Source organism: Chiloscyllium plagiosum, unplaced genomic scaffold, assembly GCF_037043375.1.
Source record: "Chiloscyllium plagiosum isolate Xiang-an unplaced genomic scaffold, Cpla_swu_hap1 HiC_scaffold_27, whole genome shotgun sequence".
Taxonomy (NCBI): domain Eukaryota; kingdom Metazoa; phylum Chordata; class Chondrichthyes; order Orectolobiformes; family Hemiscylliidae; genus Chiloscyllium; species Chiloscyllium plagiosum.
In genome coordinates, this window is record NW_028270165.1 from 32,328,980 (window position 1) to 32,345,644 (window position 16,665).

At 41.7% G+C, this 16,665-nt stretch overlaps 1 long non-coding RNA gene across 1 annotated transcript in view; it reads left to right on the plus strand.

Annotated features, from left to right (window-relative positions):
- The first annotated feature begins 703 nt into the window (after positions 1–703).
- LOC148143537 (uncharacterized) overlaps positions 704–16,665 on the plus strand; it is a 551,904-nt gene continuing 535,942 nt past the window's right edge. The window contains exon 1 of the long non-coding RNA XR_015751747.1: positions 704–780. This is a non-coding gene — a long non-coding RNA (uncharacterized LOC148143537). The remainder of the gene's footprint in view (positions 781–16,665) is intronic.

The following is a 16,665-nucleotide window of genomic DNA, read 5'->3' on the forward strand; positions in this document are numbered from 1 at the left end:
TTAAAACAAAACTGCTTCTAATATTCCGGTACGAATCAATTCACATTGTAACCTTTTTGGATATCAATGTTCAAAGATTGCATCATATTGACATAAAGGGTAAAAATTCATATTTAACTGCAAGTAAAGATGTTACTTAAAGTGCCAATGTAAGTTGTGTGCTGCGCAGTGTTCCTTGGAAAGTGAATGGCTCATTTCAAAATATTTGTCCAAGGGGTCAGAATTTTTTGATTTGATATTAGTGATACGTACCAGGAAAAAAATCCCCCGCAAAATGCAGTGTTCGAAATATTAATCCCATTTTGGCAGTTTGGCTCCAGGGCAGCTATGCCAACCTTGAGACCCTTTCTGGGTTTAGCTATTTGACAAAGTCTTGAGAATAATAAAATCAAAGTACTGTATATGTTACTGTCATTACATTTGTAAGGGGAAATGCACAAATTTAGCTTTCTTGTCAATGTATATTATATATGCAAGCGCTTTATTGAAGATTTCCCCTTCTGAATCACTGATGCAATTGTCAGCAACCTTTGGAATCAGCCATTTCTTCCGTCAATGGAATACCTTGGGGAGGGAATCTATGGTGATGTGATCTAAAAAGCAGCGAAATGTGTACTTCCGGCTTTTTTTCTTAACTTTCGACTCTTCTGCTATCTGTTTTATGGCTTACATCTATGTTTATTTGTTCTACAGGGAATGTTTGAATCTTGTATCGGTAAGGAAATCAAGATTACTGGGGATTGACATTCTGAAATTCGAATTCATGAGTTCAAGAATGTGGTAGGGACACTTTTCACGTTTATTTATTGATCATTAAGAAAGGCCGGGATCAAAAACGCTGTTGCTCTTGCAACATCCGACCTAATCATATGAGCAGTCAATTATTTTTTCTCGGTTCATTTTGATTTATGTTTTGGAATTTCGCCAGTTCAGTGGTTTCTTGAATTTATATATAATTATGCTTAACAATAAACTTAAATAATTAAAATTGAATGTGCAAGTTAAGAGGAGTTAAGGCAAAAGTTTCCATATGTTTTTGAGATACTAGGCTCAGTTGCTGATAATCGTGCAACAGTTCTACAGTCTTCACTGACAAACGTTCCCACACAAGGTTTGAACAAAAACCGGAAGTAAACGTCTGGACAGTCATGTCGAATTCACTGATCGTAACAAACGTTTAGTGAGAAGCCAAGTGGAAACAGGGAAAATTGTCTGTGATCACGGTGAATAACCAAAAGCACAAATCAAAATTATTAAGCCTTGTCATGAAGCGTGAAATGTTTTCAGGTTAGCTGTCCTTGACATGTGTAGATTTATCATCACACAACGTTCATTGCATTCCATGGAACTTTAAAGGAGCATTTTAAGAAGGTAAATAACATTCTACTTGAATGGCATGCACCAAGCCATAAGATTTATGGAACGCTTGAAGACACTGGTTGTTTCTGAAATGAGATCTCTATGTAACACCTTTGAACAGAATAATTTAAACCCAAAAGTAATGTTGAGTGGATCCTGTATTTATGTGAAAACAAAACGCTTGTTTCCAACGCAAATAGTTTGAATTTAAGAGTACTTTAAGTTATTTACAGCAATCTCCTGGCTTCCTGTCGCATTCCATTGGTAGTTTCCTAAATTGGTTTCGATGATCTTTGGTATATATTGCTTTAAACAATACCAAAACTTTAATCAGTTGAAGCTGTCTTTCTCCTCGACTTACTTCAGCGATCTATAAATTTGAATCGGAAATAAGAAACTTTAGGATGGAAGATAATATATTTTCTTCTATTATATTAGGAACTGTGGGTGCACTTGAAAATATAGTTTTTGTTGTTCCTCTCTGATTTCCCTGAGATATGTGATTGGCTTTTAACTGCATTTGAAACGGCCTCACAAAATGTTCAGTTACACTCAATCGTAGAATGGTCTCAGCTAAAACCAGATAGACAAAATGGCACAAACTAAGGCATAGGAAACAACAACAGCAAACCCATCCCTTTCGAACCAGCATGCTCTAATCTCTTGCATCTGACGACAAGAAACGCATTGAAGAAATTGTCACACAAGACGAGTCAAAGTAAGTCTGACAGAGTCATATGCACAGAATCAATGCCCCAAACACCTCCATCACCATCTCTAAGCTATTTATGTACCACTTAAAAGACATACCCAGCAAAGTGGTGAAATGGTGGAAAATAAGTCGGGAGAGAGTTGACCTGGCATTACATAACATTGACACCTCATGGCATCAGGTCAACAGTATGCAAGGCAATCTCGTCAGCCAAAGAAGTCAGTACTCCTCCATGTTGAGGACGACTTGAAAGAAAAACTGGACTATGGTAAGAGTGATGAGGTGGTGAGGTGACCAATGTGAAGGCAAAAACATACTTGATCTTATCTTCACTAATCAATCTCCTCTAAATGCACCTCGCCATGACAGTGTCCTAAGAGTGACCAATACACAAGCATGTCAGCATAGCACAAACTGTTGTCATAGTCAGTTTAACTGCCACTGTGTTGTGTACAATGGTCTTCATGCTAAATTAGATGGGCTTGGAAGAGATCAAGCAAATCAAAATGGGGCATCAATGCAGCGGCATGTAGAATCATCAGCAGAAAATTGTACTCCAACAAGCTTGCCATCTCATAATTCGGCATAGCCAATCTACAAGAATCATCTTGGAAGGGATTCGGCAATTATTGAATGAAACATGCAGAGAAGAATGCTTAGAACAGTACAGAGTGATTTTATGTTTCCTATATATATTTTGTGCTAGAATTTTCTTTCTATTTTATAACAAATAATTAAATAATTGTACTTGGTGTCTTGTACCTCACATGCGGCCATAATGTGGCCACTTGGAAACTTTTAACTGCACCCATTCGAGCGCATGTGACAATAAAACCGATTCAGTTCAATATAGTTTAATTCAATTCAGGGATTAGTAACATTTTTTTCAGCCTTTAGTGATTTTCTGTGTAGAGTTTGCACGTTATTCTTCTCTCTCTGTAGCTTCCCTCAACAGTCCAAAGATGTGCAGATTCATTGCGTAACCACAATGAAACTTTGCCCCATAGTGTACACAAATTTGCATGCTTAGAGGGTTAGCTGTGGCAAAAGCCCCATAGCAGCATTACAAGGTTGTGGTAGATAGTGGACCTATGTCTGGTGTTTGCTGACTAGATGGGCCGAATTACCTCTTTCTGAACTGTCAGGATTGTGTTAATGTTTGAAGTGCTGAGTGCTTGGCAAATCTCGGCCTCCTCCAGATTATTCTTTATATGGGTAGATCTGTCACCTCTGACAGCAGTGGAGGATTTTGACACCATCCAGGACAAAGCATGTCGTTTGATTGGCACTAAATATACAACTGTTCACTGCTTTCTTTCATGACACTCAACAAGAGCAATGTCCAAACTGCACGAAAGAAATTCACCAAGGGTCTTTAAACAGTAACTTCCTATCTACTTTGGTTTGTACAGAAAATAACAATGGCATCAGCGCACGTGCACGTCACAAACAGCAAATCCCCTTCCAAGGCACTCATCATCATCATCTGCTCCCCACCTACTCATACATCTGTCCAGACGCATCTTCAATGATTTTACCATGCCTGCCTCTACCAAATCTGCTGGCAACGCGTTCCAAATGCACACCACCCTCTGTGTGAAGTACATGCCGCATGCAGCGCCCCCCCCCCCCCCCCCCCACTTAAGCTTTCCACCTCTCACCTTGAAAGCACGACCTCTCGTTAATGAATCCTTCACACTTGGAAAAAGCTTCTCTCTATCCAACCTGTCTATGATTTTGTAAACCTCAATCAGGTCCCCCCAAGCTCCTTTTTTCTAGTGAAAATAAACATAACCTACTCAACCTCTCTTCATAGCTAGCACCTTCCGTACCAGGCAACGTCCTCGTAAACCCACTCTGCACCCTCTCCAAACCGTCCACGTCCTTTTGGCAATGTGGCGACCAGAACTGAACACAGTAATCTTAATTCACCTGATGAAGGAGCATCGCTCCGAAGGCTCGTGTGCTTCCAACTAAACCTGTTGGACTATAACTGTGTGATTTTTAACTTTGTACATCCCAGTCCAACACCAGCATCTCCAAATCATTCCTTCATTATATTTTAGTGAACCAATCCTTTCTCTAATTACCTGCTTGTTTCATATATAAGAATAAAATACTTTGGGATTTTCCTTAATTCTGCTTCCTAAAGCTATTTCATGACCCCTTTTAGCACGCTTAATTTCTTGTTTAAGACTTGTCCTACTCTTCTGACATTCCTCCAGGGCCCGTTCTGTTCTTCGCTGCCTAGACCTTATGTACGCTTCCCTTTTCCTCTTGGCTAGTCATACAACTTCTCCTGTCATCCACGGTTCACTAATCTGCCCTTCCTATCCTTTGCCTTCAACGGGACATGCCAATCCTGCACTACCGTTAACTTATCTTTGAAAGCCTCCCACATCTCAAATGTGGACTTCCCTCCAAATAGCTGTGTCGAATCAACATTTCCCAGCTCCTGCCTAAGTTTGATATAATTGACCTTGGCCCAGTTTAGGGCCTCTATCTTCTTTATCTACGAGTATACTAAAACTTACAGAATTGTGGTCACTGTTCCCAAAGAAATCCCCCACCACAATTTCTACCATTTGTCCTGACTCATTCGCCAGTACCAGGTCCAATATGGCCCCTCCATATTGACATACTGCTCTAGAAAACTCTCCTGGACGCTTCGTACAAATTCTACTCCATCCAGACCTCTGACGCTAAGTGTATCCCAGCTAATGTTGGGAAAATTAAAATATCCCATCACCACTACCCTATTGCCTCTACATCTATTCATAATCTGTTTACTTATTTGTTCTTTCACCTCATGCTCACTGTTGGGAGGTCTGTAACACAGCCCCAACAATGGAACCGCACCCTTCTTATTTCTCAGCTCCACCCAGAATGCCTCACTACCCAAGACCGCCATAGTGTCCTCCTTTAGCACAGCTGTGATATCCTCCCTGACCAGCAATGCAACTCCACCCCCCCTTTTACTTCCCTCCCTGTCCTGTCTGAAGCGTCTGTACTCTGTACCATTTAGTTGCCAATCATCACGCTCTTCCTTCAACCAAGTCTCTGTGATGGCAATAATGTCACAGTCCCAGGCAACAATCCAAGCCCTAAGTTCATCTGCCTTACACACTATACCCCTTGCATTAAAGTAGCTGCATTTCAGGCCACCATCTCTTTTGCGCTCACCTGCTCTCTGTCTATTCTTCCCTTTATTAATGTTATCTTCATAATTCTTACAGTCTCCAATCTCCACCTCACTGCCTACTTGTTTTTTTTTTGGTTAGCAGTTCCCTGCCACATTAGTTTATAACATCCCCAACAGCAGTAGCAAAAACTCCCTCAAGAACATGGGTTCCGGTTAGGTTCAGATGTATACCGTCCCTTTTGTAATAGTCTCACCTTCCCCAGAACCGGTCCCAAAGTCCAACAAATCTGAACTCCTCCCTCCTACACCATCTCTCAAGTCGCATGTTCATCCTGCCTATTTTTTCATTTCTACGCTGGCTAGCACGTGGCACTGGGAGTAATCCCAAGATCACTACCTTTGAGGTCCTTCCCTTTAACTTCTCTCCTAGCACCCTGAATTCTTCTTTCAGGACCTCATCTCGCTTTCTACTTATGTCGTTTTGCCCATATGCACCAAGAGAACTGGCTGTTCACTCTTCCCTTTTAGAATGCTCTGCAGCCGATCAATGACATCCCTGACCCGAGGCAACATACCATCCGGGTGTCCAGTTTTAGGCCACAGAACTGCCTATCTACTCCCCTCACAATATGACTATGGCTTTACGAGTCTTTTTCCCGCCCTTCTGAACAGCAGAGCCCGCCACGGTGCCAACTGCTTGACAACTGCTGCCTTCCCCTGAGGGAAATTCTTGGAACGTGTTCCTTAACGATATTGTGGTGGATCTTCAGCAAATGAACTTCAACAATTCAAGAAAGCTGTTCACCATTTCATTCATTGCAGCAACAAGTCACGAGAAATAGATGCTAGTTCAGACAGTGACCACCATATACAATGAATGAAAAAAAAAAGCGACTGGAAACACTGGACACTGAAAAGGCTATGGCCTTTGAAAAGTTAGTGTCATTCATATGTAAGAGTTGAGGTCGAGAAATTCTACGCTTCGAGTCAAGCTTTTCCAGTACATCCGAAACACTGTTATCTCCTCGAAAAAGCAAAACAGTGCTGAGCTATGACATGTAAAGAATGGGCAGAACACATCCAATCCTCTAAGTACTGCTTCATCGTTCTACTCTCGATGATCTGAAGTGAAAACAAAACTCATCAACAGTGTTGTCAAATAAGATCTGCTTAGGAATAAGTTGCTTATTGACAGTCAGTTTCGGTTTATCCAGGCGTAATCAGCTCTCACCCATATTGCAACGTTATTCCATGGATGAGCTGGGATTGACTACGCTGCATGTCAAGGAAGTATTTGGAGGAAGGATTGTAAGGCCAAGTAGCTCTCGAAAAATTGAAGCCACTGGGCCACATGCTAAGAGTAAACAAGATAATGAAAACGATAATAATTAATGCAGTGTCTGTATCAAAACGCATAAATGTTAAAATTGCAAACTTAAAAATTTAAACAGAAAGCTGAAAACAGTTCTCTCATTCTGGGCTCACCCCAAGAATTAAATAGTCACGCAACACAGAAGATACCCTATGGCCCATCGCGTTGGTACTTAGCTATCTACAGGAATCCCACTTCCTAGTACTTGGCCCTTCCTTTTCAGATGGCAGCTGTTCACTCGTGGATTCCTGTAAGTATCAGCATTTGGACAACAACGATTTATGTTATATGTTAACGAACTGGAGGAAGGAATTGATGGCAATGTTGCTCAGTTTGCAAGTGATGAAAAGATCGTTGGAGGAAGAGGTAGATTTGAGAAAAATGTAGAGGATTCAGAACGATTTGAACAGACTAGGAAAGTGCACAAAAAGTAGCAGAGGAAGTAGAATGTGGAAAAGTGAATTTGTACATTTCAGTAGTAAGAATAGAGCCGTTGGCTATTTTCTGAACGGGGAAAGGCTTAGAAAATCTGAAATACAAGAAATTCTAGTTCCGGATTGTCTAATGGTTTGATACAAGTTCAGCTGGCAGTTAGGAAGGAAAATGCAATGTTAGAATTCATTTTAGGAGGGGTGGAAAGCAAGAGTACGGATGTACTTCTCATGTTGTATTAGACAGTGGTCAGGCATGATTAGAGAATGCAGGGAGGTTTGGGATATAGTGGACATGGCGAATTTGTTTCTCGTAGTCAGAGAGTCTCGGATTCCAGGCTAGAGATTCAGCTTGAACTGACGATCATTTGGAACTGTGTTAAAGAGGAATTTCACCGACCAGAGTGTGGTGAATCTGTGGGTCTGTTTGCCATCATAAGCTGCGAAGATCAAGTCATTGAGTGTATTACGATACAAATGGATCATTTGTAAATTAAAAATGGGATATAGGGTTACAGGAAGGAAGCAGGAGATGAGGTTAAAAATGAACTACAATGAAATGATAGATCTTCCTCGATGAATTGAATGGACTCCTATGTCTTAGGATCTCATAGATTTATGGTCTTATGACATCACTAATGCTCATGCAAACACTCTTTAACGATTCGAATGTTTTCACCTCTACTACCTTTCCAGAATATGTATTCCAGACAACTACCACCATCTGGTGAAATGTTCTATTCTGAAACCCCCCTAACCATAAGACCATAAGACATAGGAGTGTAAGTAAGGCCATTCGGCCTATCGAGTCCACTCTGCCATTTAATCATTGCTGATGGGCATTTCAACTCCATTTAGCAGCACTCTGCCCATAGCCCTTAATTCCTTGCGAGATCAAAAATTTATCCATCTCTCCCTTGCATACATATAACCTCCATTGCAATGAATTCCACAGGCCCACTACTCTTTGGCTGAAGACATGTCACTTCATTTCCGTTCTAAATTGATCCTCTCTAATTCTAAGGCTGTGCCCATGGGTCCTCGTCTCCCCGCCTATGGAAACAAGTTCCCAACGTCCATCCTTTCCAAGCATTATCTTGTAAATTTCTATTAGATCTCCTCTCAACCTTCTAATCTCTAATGCATAGAATCCCAGGATTCTCAACCGTTTGTCGTATATTAGACAAACCATTCCAGGGATTACCCATGTGAATCTCTGCTGGACGCACTCCAGTGCCAGTATGTCTTTCTTTAGGTGTGGTGTCCAAAATTGGACACAGTATTCTGAATGGGGCCTAACAAGAGATTTGTAAAGTCTCAGAAACACAGCACTGCTTTAATATTCCACCCCTCTTGAGAAAACTGACAAAATTACATTTGTTTTACTAATCAGGGATTCAACCTGGAAGTCAACCTTTAGAGAATCCTAGACGAGCACACCCAAATCCCTTTGTACTTTAGCTTTCTGAATTTTCTCACCATTTAGGAAATAGTCCATGCCTGTATTCTTTTGTCCAAAGTGCAAGACCTTGCATTTGCTCACGTTAAATTTCATCAGACATTTCCTGGACAACTCTCCTAAACTGTTAAATATTTCTGCAGCATCTCCACTTCCTCAGCCTGCCCGCCTAACTTGGTATCATCGGCGAACTTCACCAGAATGCCCCTAGTCCCTTCATCCAGATCATTAATATATGAAGTGAACAGCTGCGGCCCCAACACTGAACTCTGCAGAACACCACTTGCCTTTAGCTGCCATTTCGAAAAAGAACCTTTTATCCCAACTCTCTGTCTTCTGTCAGACAGCTATTTCTCAATCCATGCCAGTCGCTCACCTCGAATACCGTGGTCCCTCACCTTACTCAGCGGTCACTCGTGAGGCACCTTATCAAAGGCCTTTTGAGTGTCGAGATAGATTAAATACACTGTACCTCCCTGGTCTTACCGACCTGTTACCTCTTCAAAGAATTCTTATAGTTTTCTCAGGCACGATTGCCCTTCACAAAATCCATGCTGCCTTGGTCTAATTCGACTCTGTGCTTCAAAGAAATTAGGAAGTTCACCCTTAACGATGGATGCTAGAATTCTACCTACAACTGAGGTTAGGCGAGTCAGTCTATACTTTTCCATCTTTTGTCTTGATCCTTTCTTGAACAAAAGGGTTACAACAGCGATTTTCCAATCATCAGAGACTTTCCTTGACTCCAGTGATTTTTGAAAGACGAAAATCAACGCCTCCACTATTTCTTCAGCCACCTCACTCAGGACTCTAGACACTTTTAGTTTCTCTAGCACTTCCTCTTTTGTAATGGCTACCATACTCAACTCTTCCCCCGACTCCTAACTTATTGGGATATTGCTCATGTCTTCCACTGGCACAAAATGTTTACTAAGTTCTGCAGCTATTTCCTTATCTCCCAGCATTAGTCTTTCTGCATAATTTGGAGAGGCCCAATTTCTACTTTTGCCTCTCGTTTGTTTGTTATGCATTGAAAGAAACTTTTACTATCATTTCTAATATTACTGGCTAGCTTACATTCATACTCTCTCCTTCCTTATTTCTCTGTTTGCTTTTTTGTCGTCTTGCCAAACTTCTGATTTTCCAGTGCTCTTGGTCACTTTATAGGCTCTCTCATTTTCATTGATACATTTCCTAACTTCATTTGTCATCCATGACTGTCTAATTATCCACCTCCACCCCGGATAATATTTATTTTCTTTGGGATGCAGCTCTGTACTGTGTCGTTAATTACACTCAGAAACTCCTGCAATTGTTGCTCGACTGTCTTCCCCCAATAGGCTCTGTTTTCAGTCGATTTCCGTCAGTTCCTCTCTTATGCTCTGTAATTAACTTTATTTAGCTGTAACACCATTACATCCGATTTTGCATTCTCACTTTCAAACTGCTGCCTGAACTCTACCATATTATGATCGCTGCCTGAGAAGTGTTCCCTTACTTTTAGATCTTTTATAAAGTCTGGTTCATTACATAGCACGAAGTCCAGAATAGCCTGCTCCCTTGTGGGCTCCATCATAATCTGTTCCAAAAAGCCATTCTATAAACATTCCATTAATTCCCTTTCTTTGGATCCACCGGCAACATTATTCACCAAACCATTTGCATATTACAACCCCCATGATCACCGTGACCTTGCCTTTTTGACATGGCCTGTTTATTTCCTGGTAAATCTTGCGCCACTGGTCCTGACCACTGCTGGGAGGTCTGTACATAACTCCCATTACCTTTTTTGCCGTTGTGGTTCCTCAACTCCCACACAGACTCCACATCATCTGACCCCATGCCATTCAGTGCCATAGATTTAATTTAATTCTTAACTAACAAGGAAACCCCGCCCCCTCTGCCCACCACCCTATCTTTTCAATAAATTGCAAATCCTTGGATTTTTAACTGCCAGTCCTGGACCCCCTGCAACCATGTCTCTGTGATGCCTACCACATCATAATTATTCACGATGATTTATGCCATTAATTCAGTTGCTTTATCACGAATACTATGAGCATTCAGGTAAAGCACCTTAACGCTTATCTTCTTATCCTGATGATTTCCAACATCTCTCTTAAATGTCCAAACAAATGGCAATTTCTGTTTGCTTCATTCCTAGTCTGCCTTGAACTTAAAGCCTTTACACATGCTAACCTGCTGCTTATCTTGCTGCTATATTCCATGCTCTCTGTTGCTTTCCCTTTCCCTTTCCCACGACTCACAAGTTTAATTTTCAGTGACCACCCCATTTATCCTTTTCGCCATAACACTGGTTCCAGGTCAGTTCAGTTGGAGAATGTACCAATGGTACAGATTGCCGCGGTTCCAAAACTGATGCCAATATCCCATGAAATGGAATCCCTCTTTCCCAATACCAATCTCTTAGCCACGTGTTTACTTCCCTAATTCTTATCCCTTTGCCAATTGACACATGGCTCGAGCATTAATCCAGAGATTATGACCCTCAAGGACCTTTTCCTCAATTTCCTTCCTCGTGCTTAAATACTCTCCAATCAGGTCGTCATTCCTAGCCTTGCCTCTGTTGTTTGTGCCAGCGTGGGCCACAAGACCTGGATTTTTTTTTTCCCTCCCGCTCCAATATCCTTCAAAGCTGGTCGGAGATGTCTTGCATCCTGGCACGGCAGACAACACGCCATGCGAGACTCCTGATCTGGCTCGCAAAGGATATGATCTGTCCCCCTAATGATAGAGTTCCTAATAGCAAATGCTTGTCTTTTGCTCCCCTCTCTTGAAAGGCCCTTTGTACTACGGTGCCGTGGTCAGCTGGCTTATCCCGCCCACAGCCCTTTTCCTCATCCATACAGGGAGCAAAAATCTCATACCTGTAGGACAAGGTTAAGTGCTGAGGCTCCTCCACTCCTGAACTGAGAATACCCCTACTTGCCTCACTTACAGTCACACCTTGTTGTTCCTGATCACTAACTGAATTTGAATTACCAAATCTGCTTCCTGAAACAAAGCGTCCAGGTAGCACTCCCCCTCCTGAATGTGCCGCAGTATTTGGAGATCAGATTCCAGATCATTAATTCTGATCCGGACTTCTTCCAGTATACAACACTGCAAATGTGGTCACTGCCATTCATAATGGGATCAGACAGCTCCCACATTATACAGCTACATCACATCACCTGTGTAGTCATCTCTACTTATTTAATTAATTTACACAAATTTATTACTTAAATAATTTCTAGTACTTCTCCATGGTATTATTCAACCCACCAACTAATAGTAAACATTTATTCATTCACACGATTAGTGTTATGTCCTGAACTTTAACAGTTTCCGTTTCTTGATACTGAACATTTTATTTGAAGGGAAAAGCAACTCCTATTCACTTTGCATATGGCCATTATAGTCTCGTCCATCTCAATAAGTTTCCCATTTCAGCCGACACACCTCTGAAGATGTAGAGCCTCGCTCACACGTAAAATCCTCCATTACAAGCAAAATATCGGTGATTCTCCTTTGCACTCACTCCATTGAATCTCCAAATAAAAATATAAATTTCTGAAAACCCTCAGCAAACCTTGTTCCCAATCATGATCACTGGATCCGAAAGGTTCACTCTGATCTTGTTCACTGATGCTCCTAGACCTGCTGAGACTTTCGAATTGTTTCTGCTTTTAAAGTCATAGAATCATACAGATGTACAGCACAGGAAACAAACCCTTCCGTCAAACTTGTCCAAGCCAACCAGATATCCTAACACAATCCAGTCCCAACTGCCAGCACCCGGCCCATATCCCTCCAAGCCCTTCATATTCATATATCCATCAGATGCATCTTAAATGTTGCAATTGTACCCGACTCCACCACTTCCTCTGGTAACTCATTCCATACAAGTACCTACCCTGCCTGAAAAAGGTGCCCCTTACGTCTCTTTTATATCTTTCCCCTCTCACTCTAAACCTGTGCCCTCTACTTCTGGACTCCCCCACTCCAGGGAAATGACTTTGTCTGTTTATCCTATCGATGCCCCTCATGATTTTATAAACCTGTGTAAGGTCTCCCCTTAGCCTCTGACGCTCCAGGGAAATCAGTCCTAGTTTATTCAACCTCTGTAAATAGCTCAAATCCTCCAAACCTGACAACAGCCTTTTGAAACGTTTCTGAACCCTTTCAAGTTTGACAACCTCTTTCCCACAGGAGCGAGACCAGAAATGGAAGCAATATTCCAACATTAACCTAACTAATGTCCTGTACAGCTGCAACATGACCTCCCAACGCCTGTACTCAATATTCTGACCAATAAAGGAAAACATACCAAACGCCTTCTTCAGGTCCGTTCTACCTGCGATTCTACTTTCATGGAGCTATGAACCCCTGCACCCCAAGGCCACTTTGTTCAGCAACACTCCCTAGAACCTTACCATTAAGTGTATATGTCATGCTAAGCTTTGCTTTCCTAAAATGCAGCATCCCTCACATTTATCGAAAATAAACTCCATCTGCCACTTCTCAGCCCGTTGGCCCATTTGATAAATATCCTGTTGTAATCTGAGGTAACATTCTGTGCTGTCCACTACACCTCATCTGCAAACTTACTGACTATACCTCTCATCCAAATCATTTACGTGAATGCCAAAAAGTAGAGGACCCAGCACCGATTCTTGTGGCACTCCACTAGTCACAGGTCTCCAGTCTTAAAAACAATCCTCTACCACCACCCTCTGTCTTCTATCTTTGAACCAGTTCTGTATCCAAATGGCTAGTTCTCCCTGTTTTTCATGAGATCTGTTCTTGCTAACCAGTCTCCCATGGGGAACCTTATAGAACGCCTTACTGAAGTCCATATAGATCACATCTACCTCTCTGTCCTAATGAATCCACTTTGTTACTTGTTCATAAAACTCAATCAAGTTTGTGAGACATGATTTCCCATGCACAAAGCCATGTTGACTATCGCTAATCAGTCCTTGCATTTCCAAATACATGTACATCCTGTCCCTCAGGATTCCCTGCAACAACTTACCAAACACTGACGTCAGGCTCACTGGTCTATAGTTCCTTGGCTTGTCATTACCACCTTTCATAAACAGTGGCACCACGTTAGCCAACCTCCAGCATTCTGGCACCTCACCTGTGACTATCTATGATACAATCATCTCAGCAATATCCCTAGCAATCACTTCCCTAGCTTCCCACAGAGTTCTAGGGTACATCTGATCAGGTCTGGAGATATATCCACTTATTTGCATGTCAATACATCCAGTACTTCCTCCTCTGTACTATGGACATTTTTCTAGATGCCTTCATCTATTTCCCTACATTCTATATCTTCCATGTTCTTTTCCACAGTAAATACTGATGCAAAATACTTGTTTCAGATTTCCAGCATTCTCAATTGTTTTTGTATTTAAGTCCACTGATATTATATTCTTCCTATAGTGCGCCAATGACAAATGCACACAGTACTCTAACTTTGGCCTAAACAGTTTTGCATAGTTCCAACATAATCTCCCCACGTTTTATAATCTATACCATGATTCACTCTGAAAAGTAACGGATGTGCCTTCTTCACCACGCAAATAATCTTTCCTGCTCCTTTCGGGGATCTGTGAGCAAATAGCCCAGATCCCTCTGCCCCTCAGAGATTTGTCATACCTTGCCATTCATTGAATACTCCCTTATCTTATTACTAAGAGGAAACATGACTTCTAAACTCTCGTTGTCAACCCAATTCAGGGATTCTTGACCTGTCCATCGGCTTTCGCACCTATCCACTCCATTCTTCTCTCCGACATATCACCTTCTCGCTCACCTTCATCTACCTATTGCATTCTCAGCTACCTTTCCCAGCCCGACCCCCTTTCATTTATCTCTTCGACCCCGACCCACAAGCCTCATTGCTGATGAAGGGTTTATGCCTGGAACATCGATTCTCTCTGCCTGACCTGCTGTGCTTTTCTAGCATACTCGATCATTCTCTGTAGGTTATTGAACACGTCAGTGAATCACATGTAATCGATAAGTGAAGGCCAATTTATACTGTGAGGGTTAAGAAACATTTTCATATTGCACTTCAAATAAATCCTCGTACAGATACCAATTTCCAGTAAAATTGCACAATGCCATAGTATAGACGAAATACATTTTTATCTTTTTCATAGTCACAAAGAAGTTATACGCCATGCTGAGAGTAAACAAAATTACAAACTGATCAACATGAAGGCAGTCCAGCTATGCTCATGTAAAAAATTCCAACGTGTCTTCTTCAAACTCGTAGACTTCTGAGTCATCCTCTGCCTACATGCATCGAGCCATAGATTCCAACAACACATAGATAGACCCTTTGGTCCAAACGGCCCATGGCAAGCAAAGTTTTCATCCATGATAACCCTATTTCCCTGTATTCAACCTACATCCTTCTAATCCTTTCCTAACCATGCATTTGTGCAACTTCCTTTTAAATATTGATAACGTACCAACCTTAATGACTTTAGCGGACATCTCATTCAATAAACATTCCACCCTCTGTATTAAAAAGGATGTTCCCCCGTTTACCTTTTATTCTCTTCCCTCTAACATTAAACTGATATCCTGTCGTCCTCCATTCCTCAACCCTGGGGAAAAGACTTAGTACATTCACTCTATTTATGCCTCTCATGATCTTACAGAACTCTCTAAGGTGCACGCGAGTCTCCTATTCTGTAAAATAGAAAAGGCTTATCTTGTCCAACCTCTTCCAACGATTCAGACCCTCGAGTCTTGGCAACATCCTTACAAATGTTCTGAACTCTTTCCAGTTTAATAAGATCCTTCCCATAAAAAGGTCACCAAATCTGAACACAATACTCCAAGTGTGGCATCACCAACGTCCTGTATAACTGTAACATAATTTCCCAAATACTACACTCAATGTTCTGACTGATGAAGGCCAGTATGCCAAAAACCTTCTTCACTCTCTTGTCCACCTGCAACTCCACTTTCAGAGATCTGTGAACCTGAGCTCCAAGATCCATCTATTCAACAACCTTCCTTTAGGCCCTGCCATTCTCCATGAAATTCCTACCTTCTTTTGACCTTCCAAAATGCAAGACGTCACAATTATCGATATTAAATTCCATTTGCCATTTTGTGGCCCACTTCCCCAGCTGATCAAGGGCCTACTACAAGTTCTGATAACCTTCCTTTCTGTACACCCCTATTTTAGTGTTATCAGCAAATGTATTAATCATGCCTTGTACATTCTCATCTAAATCATTGATATAGATAACAAAACAGCAACGGGCCCAGCACCGACATCTGAGAGACTCCACTACTGGAAGAAAGTGAGGACTGCAGATGCTGGACATCAGAGGCGTGATTGTGTTGCTGGAAAAGCACAGCAGGTCAGGCACGTAGCTTTATTGTCACAGCAGGAGATTCTCCTGCTCCTCGGATGCAGTCTGACCTGCTGTGGTATTCCATGCACCAAATTCCGGACACTCCACTTGTCACAGGCCTACAGTCCGACCAGCATACTTCCAGTATTACCCTCTGCTTCTTACCAGCAAGCCAATTTTGTGTCTAATTTTCCAATTCACCCTATATCCCATGCGACCGAACATGTAGAACTTTATCAAATACCTTGCTGAATTCCATGTGGACTACGTCACCTGCCTAACCTTCATTAACCTTGCTGGTCACTTCATCAAAGAACTATAACAAATTTGTGAACCATGATGTCTCACTCACAAAACCACGTTGACTACTCCCATTCAAGCTCAATTTTCCAAAGGAATGAAAATGTTATTTCAAAATATTATCAAGTAAGTTACCCACCATAGATGTTAAGCTTACAGTTCCCAGGCTTTACTTTGCATCCCTTCTTGAATACTGGCCCCAAACTCGCTAACCTCCAGTCTTCCGGGACATCACACATGGCTAACACTGACGTAAAAAACATCAGTCAAGGCCCCCGCAAATTCTTTTCGAGCTCCTTGCAGTGTTTTTGGATATATCCGGTCAGAATCAGGAAATTTATCCATCTTCATGCATTCTAATACATACAAAACCTCCTCTATTGTAAGAGGGACTGTCCCAAAGACATCACCACTACCTTCCCCAAACTCCCAATTCTCCATGTCTTCCTCCATTGTAAACACAGAGGAGAAATATTTATTGAGAACCTCGCTCATATCC